This window comes from Pristiophorus japonicus, chromosome 11, assembly GCF_044704955.1.
Source record: "Pristiophorus japonicus isolate sPriJap1 chromosome 11, sPriJap1.hap1, whole genome shotgun sequence".
Taxonomy (NCBI): Eukaryota; Metazoa; Chordata; class Chondrichthyes; family Pristiophoridae; genus Pristiophorus; species Pristiophorus japonicus.
Window position 1 is genome coordinate 22,502,523 of NC_091987.1, and position 21,521 is coordinate 22,524,043.

The window sequence follows — 21,521 nt, forward strand, 5'->3', positions numbered from 1 at the left end:
AGTGAGAAGGAGGAACTGAAGGTTATCCTTATTAGGTGGGAAATTGTGTTAGAGAAATTGATGGGATTGAAGGCCGATAAATCCCTGGGGCCTGATCGTCTGCATCCCAGAGTACTTAAGGAAGTGGCCCTAGAAATAGTGGATGCATTGGTGATCATTTTCCAACAGTCTATCGACTCTGGAGCAGTTCCTATGGACTGCAGGGTAGCTAATGCAACACCACTTTTTAAAAAGGGAGGGAGAGAGAAAGCGGGTAATCATAGACCGGTTAGCCTGACATCAGTCGTGGGGAAAATGTTGGAATCAATTATTAAGGATGAAACAGCAGCGCATTTGGAAAGCAGTGACAGGATCGGTCCAAATCGGCATGGATTTAAGAAAGGGAAATCATGCTTGACAAATCTTCTGGAATTTTTTGAGGATGTAACTAGTAGAGTGGTCAAGGGAGAACCAGTGGATGTGGTATATTTGGACTTTCAAAAGGCTTTTGACAAGATCCCACACAAGAGATTGGTGTGCAAAATCAAAGCACATGGTATTGGGGGTAATATACTGATGTGGATAGAGAACTGGTTGGCAGACAGGAAGCAGAGAGTCGGGATAAATGGGTCCTTTTCAGAATAGCAAGCAGTGACTAGTGGAGTGCCGCAGGGCTCAGTGCTGGGACCCCAGATCTTTACAATATACATTAATCATTTGGATGAAGGAATTGAATGTAATATTTCCAGGTTTGCAGATGACACTCAACTGGGTGGCGGTGTAAGCTATGAGGGGGACGCTAAGAGGCTGCAGGGTGACTTGGACAGGTTAGGTGAGTGGGCAAATGCATGGTAGATGCAGTACAATGTGGATAAATGTGAGATTATCCATTTTGGGGGCAAAAACACGAAGACAGAATATTATCTGAATGGCGGCAGATTAGGAAAAGGTGAGGTGCAACGAGACCTGGGTGTCATGGTTCATCAGTCTTTGAAAGTTGGCATACAGGTACAGCAGGCGGTGAAGAAGGCAAATGTATATTGGCCTTCATAGCTAGGGGATTTGAGTATAGGAGCAGGGAGGTCTTACTGCAGTTGTACAGGGCCTTGGTTAGGCGTCACCTGGAATATTGTGTTCAGTTTTGGTCTCCTAATCTGAGGGAGGACGTTCTTGCTATTGAGGGAGTGCAGCGAAGGTTCACCAGACTGATTCCCGGGATGGCTGGACTGACATATGAGGAGAGACTGGATCAACTGGGCCTTTATACATTGGAGTTTAGAAGGATGAGAGGGGATCTCATAGAAACATATAAGATTCTGACGGGACGGAACAGGTTAGATGCGGGTAGAATGTTCCCGATGTTGGGGAAGTCCAGAACCAAGGGTCCCAGGATAAGGGGTAGGCCATTTAGGACTGCGATGAGGAGAAACTTCTTCACTCAGAGAGTTGTGAACCTGTGGAATTCCCTGCCGCAGAGAGTTGTTGATACCAATTCATTGGATATATTCAAGAGGGAGTTAGATATGGCCCTTACGGCTAAGGGGATCAAGGGATATGGAGCGTAAGCAGGAAAGGGGTACTGAGAGAATGATCAGCCATGATCTTATTGAATGGCGGTGCAGGCTCAAAGGGTCGACTGGCCTACACCTGCACCTATTTTCTCTGTTTTTATGTTTCTATGTAAGGTCAGTCAGCAACTGGCAATCTCTGTCACCCCCTCCAGCCCCACAATCCTCCGAGATCTCTACACTCCTCCAATTCTGGCCTCTTGAGCATCCCCTATTTCCATCGCTTCACCATTGGTGGCCGTGCCTTCAGCTGCCTGAGCCCTAAGCTCTTGAATTCCCTCCCTAATCCTCTCTGCCTCTCCACCTCTATCTCCTCCTTTGAGATGCTCCTTAAAACCTGCCTCTTTAACCAAATTTTTCGTCCTCATTCCTAATATCTCCTTATGTGGCTCGGTGTCAAATTTTGTCTGATTTACACTCGCGTGAAGCGCCTTGGGACGTTTTACTACGTTAAAGGTGCTACATAAATGCAAGTTCCTGTTGTTGGAAGAGAAAAAACAGGTTAAAGGGTGAGATGGGATCGATGATTACCAGTATTGGGAGTGAGTGGCTGTTTGGCAAGTTTAGCTCAAGTTCTCTCCTCTGTAACAATATATAAGGTAGCTACCTCTGCAGTAGACCACTCCCCCTCGATCCAAATACCTGGACACCTTAGTCACAAAATAACGTGTGATTAAATCAGAGAAAAATCTATGAATTGCCTCTAAAGGCCTAATTCTTGAGGGTGTCAGCCATGGCACAGTGGGTAGCACTCTTATCTTTGAGTCAGTAGTTTGTGGGTTCAAGTTCCACTCCAGAGAGTTGAGCACATAATCCATGCTGGCACTCCCAGTGCAGTGCTGAGGGAGCGCTGCACTGTCAGAGGTGCCGTCTTTCGCATGAGACTTTAAACTGAGGCAGTCTGCCCTCTTGTGTTAAAGATCCCATGGCACTATTCAAAGAAGAGCATAGAAGTTCTCTCCAGTTTCATGTCCAATAGTTATCCCTCAACCAACATCACAAAAAAAAATGATTACTGTTTGTGGGATCTTGCTGTGTGAAAATTGGCTGCTAAATTTCCTACAGCGCAAACATTACTGAAAGTACCTCATTGACTGCAAAGCACTTTGGGATGTCCTGAGGTTCTGAAAGGTGCTATAGAAATTAAAGTTCTTTCCTTAATTATTGTGCAATGACACTTGTTTTATAGTTAGAGAAAGCTAATATAGCCAAGATTCCCCTTTGATTTATTTATCTCCCACACACACATAAACTTAGGTCCCCTGTCACCATGCTTGCCCTGTTCAGAGAATCCAGTCCTAAGCTGGTGCTGGTCTTTAATCTGCTGTTGGGATAGCCAACACTGGCTCTGTCAGACTGAGCTTCCCTCCTTGGGGAATGCCTCTGCTCTGTGATTCCCGAGTAACCTGCCTGAGATTCGACATTCAGGTGGCGAATCAAAGAGTCAAAGCTGTGTTCTGCAACTGTCGAGCAGAGTGCATTAGTTTACCAATCCCACTGGGATTCTGTCACAAACTGTGACATGTGTACTATTTCATATATAGAGAAAATATGAACCTAGTCTAGTCGCAGGTTAATTGATTCAATGGCTGGAACAGTCAGACTGAGCCCATTCTTTACATCAAAGGGCTTAACTACCCAACAACAACAACTTGCACTTAGATAGCGCCTTTAATGTAGTAAAACATCACAAGGTGCTTCACTGGAGCATAATCAAACTAAATTTGACAAAACCTCTTTGAAGATTAAAATTGTCCTTCAGAAGTATAAAACCTTGCATCCTTTTTTAAAATTCGTTCCTGGGATGTGGGCGTCACTGGTAAGGCCGGCATTTATTGCCCATCCCTAATTGCCCTTGAGAAGGTGGTGGTGAGCCGCCTTCTTGAACCGCTGCAGTCCGTGTGGTGAAGGTGCTCCCACAGTGCTGTTAGGGAAGGAGTTCCAGGATTGTGACCCAGCGACGATGAAGGAACGGCCGATATATTTCCAAGTGTGACCTGGAGGGGAATGTGGAGGTGATGGTGTTCCCATGCGCCTGCTGCCCTTGTCCTTCTCTGTGGTAGAGCTCGTGGGTTTGGGAGGTGCTGCCAAAGAAGCCTTGGTGAGTTGCTGCAGTGCATCTTGTAGATGGTACACACTGCAGCCACGGTGCGCCGGTGGTGGAGGGAGTGAATGTTGAAGGTGGTGGATGGGGTGCCAATCAAGCGGCCTGCTTTGTCCTGGATGGTGTCGAGCTTTTTGAGTGTTGTTGGAGCTTCACTCATCCAGGCAAGTGGGGAGTATTCCATCATACTCCTGACTTGTGCCTTGTAGACGGTGGAAAGGTTTTGGGGAGTCAGGAGGTGAGACACTTACCGCAGAATACCCAGCCTCTGACCTGCTCTTGTTGCCACAGTGTTTATGTGGCTGATCCAGTAAGTTTCTGGTCAATAGTGACCCCCCAGGATGTTGATGGTGAGGGATTCGGTGATGGTAATTCTGTTGAATGTCAAGGGGCAGTGGTTAGACTCTCCCTTGTTGGAGATAGTCATTGCCTGGCACTTGTGTGCCACAAATGTTACTTGGCACTTATCAGCCCAAGCCTGAAAGTTGTCCAGGTCTTGTTGCATGCGGGCATGGAATGTGTCAGCTGTGACTCAGTGGGTAGCACACTCGCCTCTGAGTCAGAAGGTTGTGGGTTCAAGTCCCACTCCAGAGACTTGAGTGCATATATCTCGGCTGACACTCTAGAGTGCTGAGAGAGTGCTGCACTTTCAGAGGTGCCGTATTTCAGATGAGACGTTAAGCTGGGCCCATGTCTGCTCTCTCAGTGTGGACGTAAAAGATCCCATGGCTATTATTTCGAAGAAGAGCAGGGGAGTTATCCCTGGTGTCCTGGCCAATATTTATCCCTCAATCAACATAACAAAAACAGTTTATCTGGTCATTATCACATTGCTGTGGGAACTTGCTGTGCGCAAAATTGGCTGCCATGTTTCCCACATTACAACAATGACTACATTTCAAAAGTACTTCAGTGGCTGTAAAGTGCTTTGTGACGTCCGGTGTTAGTGAAAGGCGCCATATAAATGTAAGCCTTTCTTCTTTCTTTCATTATCTGGGGAGTTGCGAATGGAACTGAACAATGTGCAGTCAGCAGCGAACATCCTCACTTCTGACCTTATGATGGAGGGAAGGTCATTGATGAAGTAGCTGAAGATGGTTGGGCCTAGGACACTGCCCTGAGGAAATCCTGCAGTAATGTCCTGGGGTTGTGATGATTGACGTTCAACCACCACAACCATCTTCCTTTGTGCTGGGCCTGACTCCAGCCAGTGGAGAGTTTCCCCTGATTCCCACTTCAATTTTACTAGGTTCTCCTTGATGTCGCACTCAAATGCTGCCTTAATATCAAGGGCAGCCGTTCTCACCTCATCTCTGGAATTTACTCTTTTGTCCATGTTTGGACCAAGGCTGTAATGAGGTTTGGAACCAAGTGGTCCTGGCGGAATTCAAACTGAGCATCGGTGAGCAGGTTATTGGTGATTAAATGCCACTTGACAGCACTGTCGACAACACCTTCCATCATTTTGCTGATGATTGAGGTAATTGGCCGGATTGGATTTGTCCTGCTTTTTGTGGACAGGACATACCTGGGCAGTTTCCCACATTGTCGGGATAGATGTACTGGAACAGCTTGGCTAGAGTCGCGGCTAGTTCTGTAGCTCGACAGCCGGGATGTTGTCGGGGTCTTTGCTGTATCCAGTGCGCTCAGTCGTTTCTTGATATCACGTGGAGTGAATCGAATTGGCTGAAGGCTGGCTTCTGTGATGGTGGGGACCTCAGCAGGAGGCCAATGTGGATCATCCACTCAGCACTTCTGGCTGAAGATGGTTGCAAATGCTTCAGCCTTGTCTTTTGCACTCACGTGCTGGGTTCTGCCATCATTGAAGATGGGGGTATTCATGGAGCCTCCTCCTCCCATTAGTTGTTTAATTGTCCACCACCATTCATGACTGGATGTGGCAGGACTGCAGAGCTTTGATCTGATCCGTTGATGTGGGATCGCTTAGCCCTGTCTATAGCATGCTGCATCTGCTGTTTAGCATGCATGTAGTCCTGTGTTGCACCTTCCCCAGGTTTCCACCATCAACATGGGGTTCACCTGCTGACCCCTTAAAGCTTTTCCACCATTTACAAGGCTCAAGTCAGAAGTGTAATGGAATACTCACCACTCCTTGGATGCAACAAGAGCCAAGAAGCTCAACATGATCTAGGAGAGAGCAGTTTGTGTGATCGGCTTTAATGCCGATCTAACCATTTCTGGCACGCTATGGCTGCGGTGTGTGCTGTATTATCTGCAGGATGCACTGCAATAACTCACCCCCTGCAATCTCTATCACCAAGAAGGCCAATAGCAGCAAGCTTCCCTCCGAGTGACATATGCATAAATTGGACTTATCTCTCTGTTCCTTCATCATCACGGGGCCAATATCCGAGAGTACCACACTGGATAAAATGAAGGGATATGGAATTAGGGGGAGGATAGCAGACTGGATTAAAAAATTGGTTAGAAGGGAGAAAACAGAGTAGGAGTTGAGGGCAGTTTTTCTGAGTGACTGTTCAACCTTGCAGTCATTTCTGTTCACCGTGCATATCAATGATTTGGATATCGGACAAGAAAAAAAATCTACAGATGACAACAAAAATAGGAGGTAGAGTTAATTCTTTAGAAGATCAAAGGAAGCTGCATAGAGAAATTGATAAGATGGGGGAATGGGCAGAACAGTGGCAGATGGAATTCTATGTCAGTAAATATGATATATTTTGGTTAAAAATAGCAACAGTAATTATACTGTGAATGGAAATAGACTGAGTGTGTGGAAGAGCTGTGAACAGATTCACAGCACCTCAAGTTAATAGGGCTGTAAAAAAGCTAACATAAGTTTTAGCAAAAGAGGTTAGGAATATAAAGGCTGAGATATAACGATGAACTGGTATAAAACAATATTGCGTGCAGTTTAGAGCCGACACGATTGGTAGAATATCTTTGAGAAGTCAGTAACGAGATGTAATGAAATTAAAACGGCACCAAGAGTGAGGGGAGAGGTTCAGAGAGATTACTTTACTCAGAGGGTTGGTGGGTGTTGGGGTGGGGGTAGGAGTGAGGGAGGGGGTGTCAGGGTGGGGGAGAGTGTGGGGGGGGGGCTGTGGGTGGGGGAGAGTCCATGGGGTGTCAGAGTGGGGGAGAGTGTGTGGGGGGGGTGGGGATGTGGGGGAGAGTGTGGGGGTGTCGGCGGGGGAGAGTGTGTGTGGGGGAGAGCGTGGGGGTGGGGTGTGAGGATGGGGATGAGTGTGGGGGTGTGAGGGTGGGGAGAGTGTGAGGGTGGGGGAGAGTGTGAGGGTGGGGGTGTGAGGCTGGGGGAGAGTGTGCGGGTGGGGGAGAGTGTGGGGTTGTGGATGGGGGGGTGGAGTAAGAGTGTGGGGGTGGGGGTGTGAATGTGGGGGGGTGAATGTGGGTGTGGGGGGGGGGGAATGTGTGTGGGGTAGTGTTGGTGTGTGGGGGGGGGGAGTGTGTGTGTGTAGGTATGTGTGTGTGGGTGTGGGGAGTGTATGTAGGGGTGTGTGTGGGGGGGGAGTGGGTGTGTGTGTGTGTAGGTGTGTGTGTGTGGGGGAGTGTGGGTGTGGGGAGTGTGTGTAGGGATGTATGTGTGGGGGGGAGTGGGTGTGTGTGTAGGTGTGTGTGTGTGGGGGAGTGTGGGTGTGGGGAGTGTGTGTAGGGATGTATGTGTGGGGGGGAGTGGGTGTGTGTGTGTGTGTAGGTGTGTGTGTGTGGGGGAGTGTGGGTGTGGGGAGTGTGTGTAGGGATGTATGTGTGGGGGAGTGTGTGTGTGTGTAGGGAGTGTGGGTGTGTGTGTGAGGAGTGTGGGTGTGTGTGTGGGGAGTGTGTGGATGTGTGGAGTGTATGGGGAGTGTGTGTGTGGGGAGTGTGTGGATGTGTGTGGAGTGTGTGGGGGTGTATGTGTGGGGATGTGTGTGTGGGGGTGTGTGTATGGGGAGTGTGTGGGGGTGTGCGTGTGTGGGGAATGTGTGGTTGTGTGTGGGGGTGTGGGTGTGGGGAGTGCGTGGGTGTGGGGGTGGGGGGTTTGGTGTGTGGGGGTGTGTGTGTGGGGGGGGTGGCGGTGTGCGGGGGTGTGTGGGTATGAGGGTGTGGGGGTGGGGTGCGTGTGTGGGGGGGTGTGTGTGTGTGGGGCGTGTAGCAGTGTGTGGGTGTGTGTTTGTGGGGGTGGGGGAGTGTGTGTGTGGGGGAGTGTGTGTGTGGGGGATGTGTGGGTGGGGAATGTGTGTGGGAGTGGGGTGTGTGGAGGGTGTGTGTGTGTGTGTGGCGTGTCGGTGTGTGTGGGGGGGTGGGGAGTGGGGGGGTGGGGGGGGTGTGTGTGTGGAGGGTGTGTGTGTGGCGTGTAGCAGTCTGTGGGTGTGTAGGGGTGGGGTGTGTGTGTGTGTGGGGGAGTGTGTGTGCGTGTAGCAGTGTGGGTGTGGGTGTGGGTGTGGGGTGTGTGTGTGTGGGTGTGTGGCGGAGTGTGAGTGTGGGGGGTGTGTGGCGGAGTGTGTGTGTGGGTGTGTGGCAGAGTGTGTGTGTGGGGGGTGTGTGTGTGGCGGAGTGTGTGTGTGGGTGTGTGGCAGAGTGTGTGTGGGGGGTGGGGGTGTGGGTGTGTGGCAGAGTGTGTGTGTGGGGGAGTGTGTGTGTGGGTGGTGTGTGGCGGAGTGTGTGTGTGGCGGAGTGTGTGTGTGGGGAGTGTGTGTGTGGCGGAGTGTGTGTGTGGGGGGAGTGTGTGTGTGGGGGGAGTGTGTGTGTGTGGGGGGGGTGTGTGTGGCGGAGTGTGTGTGTGGGGGGGGTGTGTGTGGCGGAGTGTGTGTGTGGGTGTGTGGCAGAGTGTGTGTGTGGGGGGGTGTGTGTGGCGGAGTGTGTGTGTGGGGAGTGTGTGTGGGGGGGTGTGTGTGTGGGGGGGGTGTGTGTGTGGGTGGTGTGTGGCGGAGTGTGTGTGTGGGGAGTGTGTGTGTGGCGGAGTGTGTGTGTGGGGAGTGTGTGTGTGTGGGGAGTGTGTGTGTGTGGGGAGTGTGTGTGTGGGGGGAGTGTGTGTGTGGGGGGAGTGTGTGTGTGGGGGGAGTGTGTGCGTGTGGGGAGTGTGTGCGTGTGGGGAGTGTGTGTGTGTGGGGGTGTGTGGGTGTGTGGCAGAGTGTGTGTGTGTGTGGGGGGTGTGTGGGTGTGTGGCAGAGTGTGTGTGTGGGGGGTGTGTGGGTGTGTGGGGGGTGGGTGGGGGTGGGGAGTGTGTGTGGAGGTGGGGAGTGTGTGTGTGGGGGAGTGTGTGTGTGGGGGAGTGTTTGTGTGGGGGTGGGGAGTGTGTGTGTGGGGAGTGTGTGGGGGGTGGGGAGTGTGTGTGTGGGGAGTGTGGGTGTGTGGGGGAGTGTGTATGTGGGGGGTGTGTGGGGGTGCGGAGTGTGTGTGTGGGGGAGTGTGTGTGTGGGGGGGGAGTGTGTGTGGGGGGATGGGGAGTGTGTGGGTGTGTGTGTGTGTGTGGAGAGTGTGTGGGTGTGTGTGTGTGTGGGGAGTGTATGGGTGTGTGTGTGGGTTTGTGGGGAGTGTGTGGGTGTGTAGGGGGTGTGTGGGGGTGGGGAGTGTGTGTGTGGGGGTGTGTGGGGGTGGGGAGTGTGTGTGTGTGTGGGGGTGTGTGTGTGTGTGTGTGTGAGGAGTATGTGGGCGTGTAGGGGAGTGTGTGTGTGTGTGTGGGGAGTGTGTGTGTGTGTGTGTGGGGGGCTGTGTGTGTGTGGGGGGGCTGTGTGTGTGTGGGGAGCGTGTGTAGGTGGGGAGTGTGTGTGTGGGGGTGTGTGGGGAGTGTGTGGGTGTGTGTGTAGGTGGGGAGTGTGTGGGTGTGTGGGGGTGGGGAGTGTGTGTGTGGGGAGTGTGTGGGGGTGGGGAGTGTGTGTGTGGGGGTGGGGAGTGTGTGTGTGTGGGGAGTGTGTGTGTGGGGAGTGTGTGGGGGGTGGGGAGTGTGTGTGTGGGGAGTGTGTGGGGGTGGAGAGTGTGTATGTGGGGAGTGTGTGGGTGTGGAGTTTGTGTGTGGGGAGTGTGTGGGGGGGATGGGGAGTGTGTGTGTGGGGGTGGGGAGTGTGTGGGTGTGTGGAGTGTGTGTGTGGGGGTGGGGAGTGTGTGGGTGTGTGGGGATGGGGAGTATGTGTGTGGGGGTGGGGAGCGTGTGTGTGGGGAGTGTGCGGGGGTGTGTGTGTGTGGGGAGTGTGTGGGGGTGGGGAGTGTGTGTGTGGGGGGTGTGTGTGTGGGGGTGGGAAGTGTGTGTGTGGGGAGTGTGTGGGGGTGGGGAGTGTGTGTGTGGGGGTGGGGATTGTGTGGGTGTGTGGGGTGTGTGTAGTGGGGTGTGTGTGGGTGTGTGAGTCTGGGGAGTGTGTGGGGGGTGTGTGTGGGGGTGGGGAGTATGTGGGTGTGTGGGGGTGGGGAGTGTGTGGGTGTGTGGGGGTGGGGAGTGTGTGGGTGTGTGGGGGTGGGGAGTGTGTGTGTGGGGAGTGTGTGGGGGTGGGGGCTGTGTGTGTGGGGGTGGGGAGTGTGTGGGTGTGTGTGTAGGTGGGAGGTGTGTGGGGGTGGGAGTGTGTGGGGGGTGTGTGGGGGTGGGGAGTGTGTGTGTGTGTGTGTGGGGGGGTGGGGGAGTATGTGTGTGGGGTGTGTGTATGGGGGTGGGGAGTGTGTGTGTGTGGGGTGGGGAGTGTGTGTGTGTGGGGGTGGGGAGTGTGTGTGGGGGTGGGGAGTGTGTGTGGGTGGGGAGTGTGTGTGTGGGGGTGGGGAGTGTGTGTGTGGGGGTGGGGAGTGTGTGTGTGGGGGTGGGGAGTGTGTGTGTGGGGGTGGGGAGTGTGTGTGTGGGGGTGGGGAGTGTGTGGGTGTGTGGGGGTGGAGGGTGTGTGTAGGTGGGGAGTGTGTGGGTGTGTGGGGGTGGGGAGTGTGTGTGTGTGTGGGGGGTGTGTGTGTGGGTGGGGAGTTTGTGTGTGGGGGTGGGGAGTGTGTGGGTGGGGAGTGTGTGTGTGGGGGTGGGGAGTGTGTGGGTGTGGGGAGTGTGTGTGTGGGTGGGGAGTGTGTGTGTGGGGGTGGAGAGTGTGTGGGTGGGGAGTGTGTGTGTGGGGGTGGGGAGTGTGTGGGTGTGGGGAGTGTGTGTGTGGGGGTGTGTATGGGGGTGGGGAGTGTGTGTGTGGGGGTGGGGAGTGTGGGGGTGGGGAGTGTGTGGGTGGGGAGTGTGTGTGTGGGGGTGGGGAGTGTGTGGGTGTGTGGGGATGGGGGGTGTGTGTAGGTGGGGTGTGTGTGTGGGGGGTGTGTGTGTGTGGGTGTGTGTAGGTGGGGAGTGTGTGTGGGGGTGTGTGTGTGGGGAGTGTGTGGGTGTGTGTGTGTGGGGGGGGGGGGTGTAGGTGGGGAGTGTGTGGGTGTGTGGGGGTGGGGAGTGTGTGTGTGGGGAGTGTGTGGGGGTGGGGAGTGTGTGTGTGGGGGTGGGGAGTGTGTGGGGGTGGGGAGTGTGTGTGTGGGGGTGGGGGAGTGTGTGTGGGGGGAGTGTGTGGGGGTGGAGAGTGTGTGTGTGGGGAGTGTGTGGGTGTGTGGGGGTGTGGAGTTTGTGTGTGGGGAGTGTGTGGGGGGGATGGGGAGTGTGTGTGTGGGGGTGGGGAGTGTGTGGGTGTGTGGAGTGTGTGTGTGGGGGTGGGGAGTGTGTGGGTGTGTGGGGAGTATGTGTGTGGGGGTGGGGAGCGTGTGTGTGGGGAGTGTGCGGGGGTGTGTGGGGGTGGGGAGTGTGTGTGTGGGGAGTGTGTGGGGGTGGGGAGTGTGTGTGTGGGGGTGGGGATTGTGTGGGTGTGGGGGGTGGGGGGTGTGTGTAGGTGGGGAGTGTGTGGGTGTGTGTGTCTGGGGAGTGTGTGGGGGGAGTGTGTGGGGGTGGGGAGTGTGTGGGTGTGTGGGGGTGGGGAGTGTGTGGGTGTGAGGGTGGGGAGTGTGTGTGTGGGGAGTGTGTGGGGGTGGGGACTGTGTGTGTGGGGGTGGGGAGTGTGTGGGTGTGTGTGTAGGTGGGAGGTGTGTGGGGGTGGGGAGTGTGTGGGGGGTATGTGGGGGTGGGGAGTGTGTGTGTGTGTGGGGGTGGGGAGTGTGTGTGTGGGGGTGTGTGTATGGGGGTGGGGAGTGTGTGTGTGGGGGTGGGGAGTGTGTGTGTGGGGGTGGGGAGTGTGTGTGTGTGGGGGTGGGGAGAGTGTGGGGGGGTGGGGGGGGTGGGGAGTGTGTGTGTGGGGGTGGGGAGTGTGTGTGTGGGGGTGGGGAGTGTGTGGGTGTGTGGGGGTGGGGAGTGTGTGGGTGTGTGGGGGTGGATGGTGTGTGTCGGTGGGGAGTGTGTGTGTGGGGGTGTGTGGGGGGTGTGTGTGTGGGGGGTGTGTGTGTGGGGGGTGTGTGTGTGGGTGGGGAGTGTGTGGGTGGGGAGTGTGTGGGTGGGGGTGGGGAGTGTGTGGGTGTGTGGGGGTGGGGAGTGTGTATGTGGGGGTGTGTATGGGGGTGGGGAGTGTGGGGGTGGGGAGTGTGTGTGTGGGGGTGGGGAGTGTGTGTGGGGGTGGGGAGTGTGTGGGTGTGTGGGGATGGGGTGTGTGTGTAGGTGGGGAGTGTGTGGGTGGGGAGTGTGTGTGTGGGGGTGTGCGTGGGGGTGGGGAGTGTGTGTGTGGGGGTGGGGAGTGTGTGGGTGGGGAGTGTGTGTGTGGGGGTGGGGAGTGTGTGGGTGTGTGGGGATGGGGGGTGTGTGTAGGTGGGGAGTGTGTGGGTGTGTGTGTGTGGGGGGTGTGTGTGTGTGGGTGTGTGTGTGTGGGGGGTGTGTGTGTGGGGGTGGGGAGTGTGTGGGTGTGGGGAGTGTGTGGATACACAAAGATCAATGGGGCTGAGACGGACGCTCCATGAACAACTGCTGAAACTACTGACTGAGTGATTGTCGATTGGACACAGGGGCAGCTTCTGCTCCCAGGCATTTGTTACCGCTGCAGAGAGTGAGTGATTATAACCTCGGCTGAAATGATTTGAGTCTAGTTTCCTTTCGTAATCATGTGTAGCGTGAAGCATAAGAAAGCATGAAACTACCAAAGGCTTTGAGTGCATCGGGCCAACCCTTCCACAGATCACATTCCCCATCATCTATACCTCATTTATTTCACCTCCTGTGGGACAGCAAGCCAAAGCTTTGTCCCCGCTCCTCAAAAATGATCAGTGACACTCTGCAATAGCTTGTGATGTTCTTCATTTCTAGTATGGGAGGTGGACGGCCAGGAGCAAGGGCAATCATGCAGCATGTACATAGGAACAGGCCATTGAATTTTACAATGCATAAAGAGGCCGTTCAGCCCATCAAACCTGTGATGACTTTCTGAATGATCTATCAACTCACGACTATTCCCCTGCACTTTCCCCATACTCTGGTCGGGATTCCATGTTCTAATAATCATCTGCATAACAAAAAAACTTCCAAATTTCTCATTTTGACTTTAAATTTATGCCTCTTATTTACTGAATCATCATCATCACAGGCAGTCCCTCGAAATCGAGGAAGACTTGCTTGCACTCTAAAAGTGAGTTCTCAGGTGACTGTACAGTCCAATATGGGAATTACAGTCTCTGTCACAGGTTGGGCAGACAGTGGTTGAAGGAAAGGGTGGGTTGGGAGTCTGGTTTGCCGCAAGCTCCTTCCGCTGTCTGCGCTTGGTTTCTGCATTCTCTCGGTAACGAGACTCGAGGTGCTCAGCGTCCTCCCGGATGCTCTTCCTCCACTTTGGGCGGTCTTGGGCTAGGGATTCCCAGGTGCCGGTGGGAATCTTACACTTTATCAAGGAGGCTTTGAGGGTGTCCTTGAAACATTTCCTCTGCCCACCCGGGGCTCGCTTGCCGTGTAGGAGTTCCGAGTAGAGCACTTGCTTTGGGAGTCTCGTGTCGGGCATGCGGCCGATGTGGCCCATCTAACGGAGCTGGTCGAGTGTGATCAGTGCTTCGATGCTGGGGATGTTGGCCAGAGCGAGAACACTGACTTTGATGCGTCTATCCTCCCAGTGGATTTGCAGGATCTTGTGGAGTCAGCACTGGTGACAGAGGATGGGACGACCTTGGATCTAGCCTGGAGGCGATGTAGGTTGAACAGGTTCCCATTGGTTCTATAGTTTAGTTCCACTCCAGCGGGGAGCTTGTTGATAGTGAGATGGAGCATTGCAGCAAGGAAGGTCTAAAAAAGCGTTGGTGCGATGACACAGCCCTGCGTGACCCCAGTCCGAATGTGGATTGGGTCAGTGCTGGATCCGTTGGGTCAGGATCACAGCTTGCATGTCGTCATGGAGCAGGCGGAGGATCGTGACAAACGTTTGAAGGCAGCCAAAACAGGGCAGGACACTCCATAGTCCCTCACAGTTGACAGTGTCAAAGGCCTTTGTGAGGTCAAAGAAGGCCATGTACAAGGTTGGTGCTGTTCCCTGCATTTCTCTTGTAGTTGTCGTGCAGTGAAGGTCATGTCAGTTGTGACCCCTGGTGGACGGAATCTGCATTGTGACTCTGGGAGGAGCTCTTCAGCCACAGGGAGAAGATGGTTGAGGAGGATTCTTGCGTTGACTTTCCCGGTGGCCAACAGCAGGGAGATTCCTCTGTAGTTACCGCAGTTGGACTTCTCCCCTTTTTTGAAGATGGTCACGATTACAGCATCTCTGCGATCTCCTGGCATGCTCTCCTCCTTCCAGATAAGAGAGATGAGGTCGTGCATTCATGCCAATAGTGCTTCTCTGCCATACTTTAGTGCCTCGGTGGGGATTCCATCTGCTCCTGATGCCTTGTTCTTGAGCTGACAAATGGCCTTTTCTACCTCGTGCATGGCTGGGGTTTTGCTTATATGGTGGCGGGTAACATGCTGACAGATGGAGACGAGGGCACTCGTGTCGAAGGCAGAGTCTCGGTTAAGGAGATTTTCGAAGTGCTCTTTCCAACGAGCCATGACTGCCTCGGTGTCCTTCCATTCTTGCCCAGCAGTGGGGTGGGGCCTTAGGTGCTTGGGCCGTAGGTGGTCTTGAATGCATTGGAGAATCCTCGCACGTCTACAGTACGCAGACGACGCTTGCGTCTGCACACATTCAGAGGCCGAACTCCAAGCCATCATCAACACCTTCACCGAGGCATACGAAAGCGTGGGCCTTACACTAAACATCCATAAGACAAAGTTCCTCCACCAACCTGACCCCACCACACAGCACTGCCCCTCCGGTCATCAAAATCCACAGCACGGCCTTGGACAATGTGGACCACTTCCCATACCTCGGGAGCCCACTATCAGCAAGGGCAGATATCGATGACGAGGTCCAACACCGCCTCCAGTGCACCAGCACAGCCTTCGGTCGCCTGAGGAAGAGAGTTTTTGAAGACCAAGTCCTCAAATCTGGCACCAAGCTTATGGTCTGCAGGGCTATAGTGATACCTGCCCTCCTATATGGCTCAGAGATGTGGACTCTATACAGCAGGCACCGCAAAGCACTGGAGAAGTTACTGAATCACTGAGTAGTGGAAATAGGTTTTCCCAATTTGCTTCATCAAAACCTTTCATTATTTTGAATACTTTTATCAGATTTCTTTTCAAATTGCCTTCTTCAAATGAAAAAAACCTGAGCTTCTCCAGTCTCTTCCTACAATAAAGCCTCAACCTTGATATTATCTTAATGAATCTCTTCTGCATTCTCTTCATGACCTACACATCCTTCATCAATTAAGGTGTGGTGTATTTGGACTTTCAAAAGGCTTTTGACAAGGTCCCACACAAGAGATTGGTGTGCAAAATTAAAGCACATGGTATTGGGAGTAATGTACTGACGTGGATAGAGAACTGGTTGGCAGACAGGAAACAGAGAGTTGGGATAAACGGGTCCTTCTCAGAATGGCAGGCAGTAACTCATGAGGTGCCGCAGGGCTCAGTGCTGGGACCCCAGCTATTTGCAATATACATTAATGATTTAGATGAAGGAATTGAGTGTAATATCTCCTAGTTTGCAGATGACACTAAACTGGGTGGCGGTATGAGCTGTGAGGAGGACGCAGAGTGACTTGGACAGGTTAGGTGAGTAGGCAAATGCATGGCAGATGCAGTATAATGTGGATAACTGTGAGGTTATCCACTTTGGGGGCAAAAACAAAGGCAGAATATTATCTGATTGGCAGCAGATTAGGAAATGGGGAGATGCAACGAGACCTGGGTGTCATGGTTCATCAGTCATTGAAAGTTGGCATACAGGTACAGCAGGCGGTGAAGAAGGCAAATGGTATGTTGGCCTTCATAGCTAGGGGATTTGAGTAGAGGAGCAGGGAGGTCTTACTACAGTTGTACAGGGCCTTGGTGAGGCCTCACCTGGAATATTGTGTTCAATTCTGGTCTCCTAATCTGAGGAAGGACGTTCTTGCTATTGAGGGAGTGCAACGAAGGTTCACCAGACAGATTCTCAGGATGGCTGGATTGACATATGAGGAGAGACTGAATCGGCTGGGCCTGTATTCACTGGAGTTTAGAAGGATGAGAGGGGATCTCATAGAAACATATAAAATTCTGACGGGACTGGACAGGTTAGATGCAGGAAGAATGTTCCCGATGCTGGGGAAGTCCAGAACCAGAGGACACAGTCTAAGGATAAGGGGCAAGCCATTTAGGACTGAGATGAGGAGAAACTTCTTCACTCAGAGAGTTGTTAACCTATGGAATTCCCTACCGCAGAGAATTGTGGATGCCAGTTCATTGGTTATATTCAAGAGGGAGTTAGATATGGCCCTTATGGCTAAAGGGATCAAGGGGTATGGAGAGAAAGCAGGAAAGGGATACTGAGGTGAATGATCAGCCATGATCTTATTGAATGGTGGTGCAGGCTCGAAGGGCCGAATGGCCTACACCTGCACCTATTTTCAATGTTTCTATGTTTAAGGCACCGAAAAGTATGCATAACCAATGGTTTGTGTAAATAGACCAACAGGGCTAGAAAATAAGCTTTAAACTTCATGCCAGACTTTTCTGATGTGAATAAGAACATTAGGAAAAATGAAACAAAAAGCTGCCCCATCATGGATTCTACCACATCATTGAATATATTTAAGGCAGAGATGGACAGATTTTTTGAGTGATAAAGGAATAAAGGGTTGTGGGGAGCGGGCAGGGAAGTTGGGCTGAGTCCATGATCTGATCAGCCATGATCTTATGAAATGGCGGAGCAGGCTCGAGGGGCCAAATTGCCTACTCCTGCTCCTATTTCTTATGTTCTCCAGGCTGACACTCCCAGTGTAGTACTGAGGGAGCACTGCACTGTTGGAAAGGCAGTACTGAGGGAGCGCTGCACTGTCGGAGCGGCAGTACTGAGGGAGTGCTGCACTGTCAGAGGGGCAGTACTGAGGGATGGCTTCACAGTCGGAGGGGCAGTACTGAGGGATAGCTGCACTGTCGGAGCGGCAGTACTGAGGGAGTGCTGCACTGTCGGAGGGGCAGTACTGAGGGATAGCTGCACTGTCGGAGGGGCAGTACTGAGGGATGGCTTCACAGTCGGAGGGGCAGTACTGAGGGAGTGCTGCACTGTCAGAGGGGCAGTACCGAGGGATGGCTTCACAGTCGGAGGGGCAGTACTGAGGGATAGCTGCACTGTCGGAGGGGCAGTACTGAGGGATAGCTGCACTGTCGGAGGGGCAGTACTGAGGGATAGCTGCACTGTCGGAGGGGCAGTACTGAGGGATAGCTGCACTGTCGGAGGGGCAGTACTGAGGGATAGCTGCCCTGTTGGAGGGGCAGTACTGAGGGATAGCTGCCCTGTTGGAGGGGCAGTACTGAGGGATAGCTGCACTGTCGGAGGGGCAGTACTGAGGGAGCGCTGCACTGTCGGAGGGGCAGTACTGAGGGAGCGCTGCACCGTTGGAGGGTCAGTGCTACACTGTCGGAGGTGCCGTCTTTTGGTGAATCCTTAAACCGAGACCCCATCTGTCCTCTCAGGTGAATGTAAAAGCTCCTACGGCACTCTTTCGTAGAAGAGCAAAGGAGTTATCCTGGGGCCAATATTTATCCCTCAACCAACATCACTGAAACAGATTGTCACATTGCTGTTTGTGAGAGCTTGCTGTGTGTAAATTAGCTGCCGCATTGCCTACGTTACAACAGTGACTACACTCCAAAAGTACTTCATTGGCTGTGTAGCGCTTTGGGACGTCCTGAGGTGGTGAAAGGCGCTATACAAATGCAAGTCTTCTCCCACGGCCCAGCGTGCTCTTTGCCCAGAAGCAATGAAGCTCCATGCCTGCTCACCAGAACCCAAAGGCTGGATAAATATTAATGTGAGCTGAGGCCATCAACCCTGCACTAACAGTATAAACAAAGTTTAAGAATATCCCAGTGGATGCATCTTCGACAACCTTTGCCAAAGTGCACTTTGCCTGGCATTCTACCGGACTTAATCTGAACAGGAACAGCTTCACATCAATGCAAACTGCTGTATGATAGACCCGAAGGGCAACAAGCTTCACATGATGCCTCCATTATACCTTCACTTTCTCGTTACTATCATATTACTCTAAACAAAACCATATTGGACATCTGCAACCAGGATTATGCAAGTAAGTAAAAACAGAAAGAGCTGGAAATATTCTGCAGGTCAGTGAGGATCTCAAAGAAAAGACAATGGGCCAAAAATTGTGGCCTCTCCGGGTGCGTATGATGTGCGCTCGCATCCAAAGAGGCCTCGCAAATACCGGTTCTCGGCATGCGATGCACATGCGCCCAGAACTGGCTTTTCCCATCAAAATTTCTCTTGCTAGCAAATGTCCTTCAAACTCTTACGCCTGGTAAAGGCAGGCTTATAGCTGACTTTTACCAGCGTAAGGGGCCGAAATTGTTCTTTCCTTCAGGCCTGTTATCCCCGGAAATCAGCGGCCACGCTGCGGAGTGGAGTCGACTTTCCGACCAATGGCCGCCCATAGCCCAATTGCCCTCCTGAGTTTTCCCGGCAGTGCCCCGATCCCCCCCTTACCGCTCCTCTGCTGCCGATCCGCGGTAATCGCGTCATAACCGTGCGCACTGCCGATCTATCGCCCCCACCCCCGCCCCCCCCCGCCAACGGCGACATTCCCCTCTGAAAATCTTCAGCCCGCCCGGCAGTGCCAAAACAAACTTTTTGCCGGTGGTCCAGTGAGGCCATGGCCGTCTGCAACGCCGGGGTGGCTTCCCTTAAAGGGGAGGGCGCACTTCCGCTGCCGCCATGTTTTTGTTTGTCGGCCGACTGCTATGTCGGCCCGATAATTATGCCCTGGGTTCGGCCTGGCCGCCAACAACCAGCCTGGCACCCGCTCTTGGGGCCCAGCCGCTGGCACGGCTGAAACCCTCCCAGGCCGAAGAGTTAAAATCGCGAAGGCTCTCCTCGTTAAGTGAAGGGGAGAACCGTGGTGACGCGGCACCATGATGATGTCATCGCGGCGATGACTCCGCTCCGCCCCGTATCCGCCCCTCAGTTGCTGCTACCGCCACGTTGTCGCCCATCAGGTGTTGTCACCGTCCCCATTAAGAGCGACTTCCGGATCCAAACAAAAAAGCCAAAGAGCCGAATATCGCTCAAGAGGCGTCCTGAACCACACCGAGACAGCGTGGGAGTGCTCCGTTCCAGGCGGGGGGAGGGGGGTAATTTCTACCCTAAGAGTTTAAAAACATCAAAAAATTAAACGTAATCATTCATTTTTATATTAAAAACCCTGTCCATTAAGTTGAGTTTATTGTTAACCCTATTAAATCACATTGAAAAAAAATTCACAAAATAATGTCATTGTCATGTATGTAACCATCATGCAACGGTAATCTTCATGTAACTGTAACCTTCATGCAACTCCCGTACACTGTACTTATACCCTAGAAATGCACACCCTGACCACAGGGGGTGAACTTGTGGGAGACACTCCTCACCTGGGTTTCCAGGTATAAAAGGGGAGGTCCCACCCAAGGTCAGCACTCCTTGGTCTTGGGAATAAAGGTTAAGCTTCTCGGCCTTTTGGCTAAGATCATGCGTAACTGACCTGACAGGGGAGTAGCCACCATGACCTCCGGGTGGTTCTCCCTGGATCAGGAAGGTATATGCTTGCTTTTTTGGAAACAGGAGGTGGGTGGGGTGGCTTGACCCATCCACCTCCACGGAGGTGTGTGGGGGACCTGACCCATCCACCTCCATGGCACGAACCTGGTATTGCAGTACTTCCAGGAACGGTGCAGTGGCTCTAGGCCTTTTGGCTAAGAGCATTGGCGCAGAGTGATCCTTGGCGTGTGCAAGGTGACCTCTGGCGTTTGTGATTTGACAAAGAATTGGAACGATTGGCTACGAATTTCAAAAAAAAAAAATAAAGGTTCAGGTCACATAGTGACTGTGTCTGCAGTACATGCTTCATGTGAGTTTGTAGTACGGTGCAGGAACACCACAGTAATTATATTCAATTTCAATTAATTTTAAATATGTGAGGTGTTTTTTTTATTTATTATGTTGTGTTCCTTGTTTTCGGGGGGTATTCTCATTGATAGTAATGGGAGCTTGTAAACCTCCTTGAAAAAGTGCAACATCCCCCCACCGACACCTGGGAATCCCTGGCCCAAGACCACTCAAATCGGAGGAGATGCATCCAGGAAGCTGCCAAACACCTCGAGTCTCTTCGCCGAGAGCAAGCAGAAGCCAAGCGCAAACAGCGGAAGAAGCGCTCGGCAACCTAGGCACTCCACCCACCCGTCCCTTCAACCACCTTCTGCCCCACCTGTGACAGAGATGGTAGGTCCCGCATTGGACTATTCAATCACCTGAGAACTCATATTAGTGTGGAAGCAAGTCATCCTCAACTCCGAGGGACTGCCTAAGAAGAAGAGAAGAGAAGAATTAATGGCAGCTTTAAAAACGGAGCTCGCATTATTATCAATGAGAATATTACATAGTGATTAGTGGTCCAGGGTCACATGATTCCAGGATATGAATACATATCTGGAGAACATGCAGCGATCAGTGCTGGGACCCCAACTGTTTACAATCTATATTAACGACTTGGAAGAAGGGACCGAGTGTAACGTAGCCAAGTTTGCTGACGCTACAAAGATGGGAGGAAAAGCAATGTGTGAGGAGGACACAAAACATCTGGAAAAGGACATAGACAGGCTAAGTGAGTGGGCAAAAATTTGGCAGATGGAGTATAATGTTGGAAAGTATGAGGTCATGCACTTTGGCAGAAAAAAAATCAAAGAGCAAGTTATTATTTAAATGGAGAAAAATTGCAAAGTGCTGCAGTACAGCGGGACCTGGGGGTACTTGTGCATGAAACACAAAAGGATAGTATGCAGGTACAGCAAGTGATCAGGAAGGCCAATGGAATCTTGGCCTTTATTGCAAAGGGGATGGAGTATAAAAGCAGGGAAGTCTTGCTACAGTTATACAGGGTATTGGTGAGGCCATACTTGGAATACTGCGTGCAGTTTTGGTTTCCATATTTACGAAAGGATATACTTGCTTTGGAGGCAATTCAGAGAAGGTTCACAAGGTTGATTCAGGGGATGAGGGGGTTGACATATAAGGAAAGGTTGAATAGGTTGGGCCTCTACTCATTGGAATTCAGTAGAATGAGAGGTGATCTTATCGAAATGTATATGATTGAGGGGGCTTGACAAGGTGGATGCAGAGAGGATGTTTCCACTGATGGGGGAGACTAGAACTAGAGGGCATGATCTTAGAATAAGGGGCCGCCCATTTAAAACTGAGATGAAGAGAAATTTCTTCTCTCAGAGAGTTGTGAATCTATGGAATTTGCTGCCTCAGAGAGCTGTGGAAGCTGGGACATTGAATAAATTTAAGAGAGAAGTAGACAGTTTCTTAAACAATAAGGGAATAAGAGGTTATGGGGAGCAGGCGGGGAAGTGGACCTGAGTCCAT

General features: G+C 52.3%; 1 pseudogene; it reads left to right on the forward strand.

Annotated features, from left to right (window-relative positions):
• The first annotated feature begins 19,597 nt into the window (after positions 1–19,597).
• Positions 19,598–19,836, forward strand: LOC139276569 (U2 spliceosomal RNA; annotated as a pseudogene).
• Positions 19,837–21,521: the final 1,685 nt, after the last annotated feature.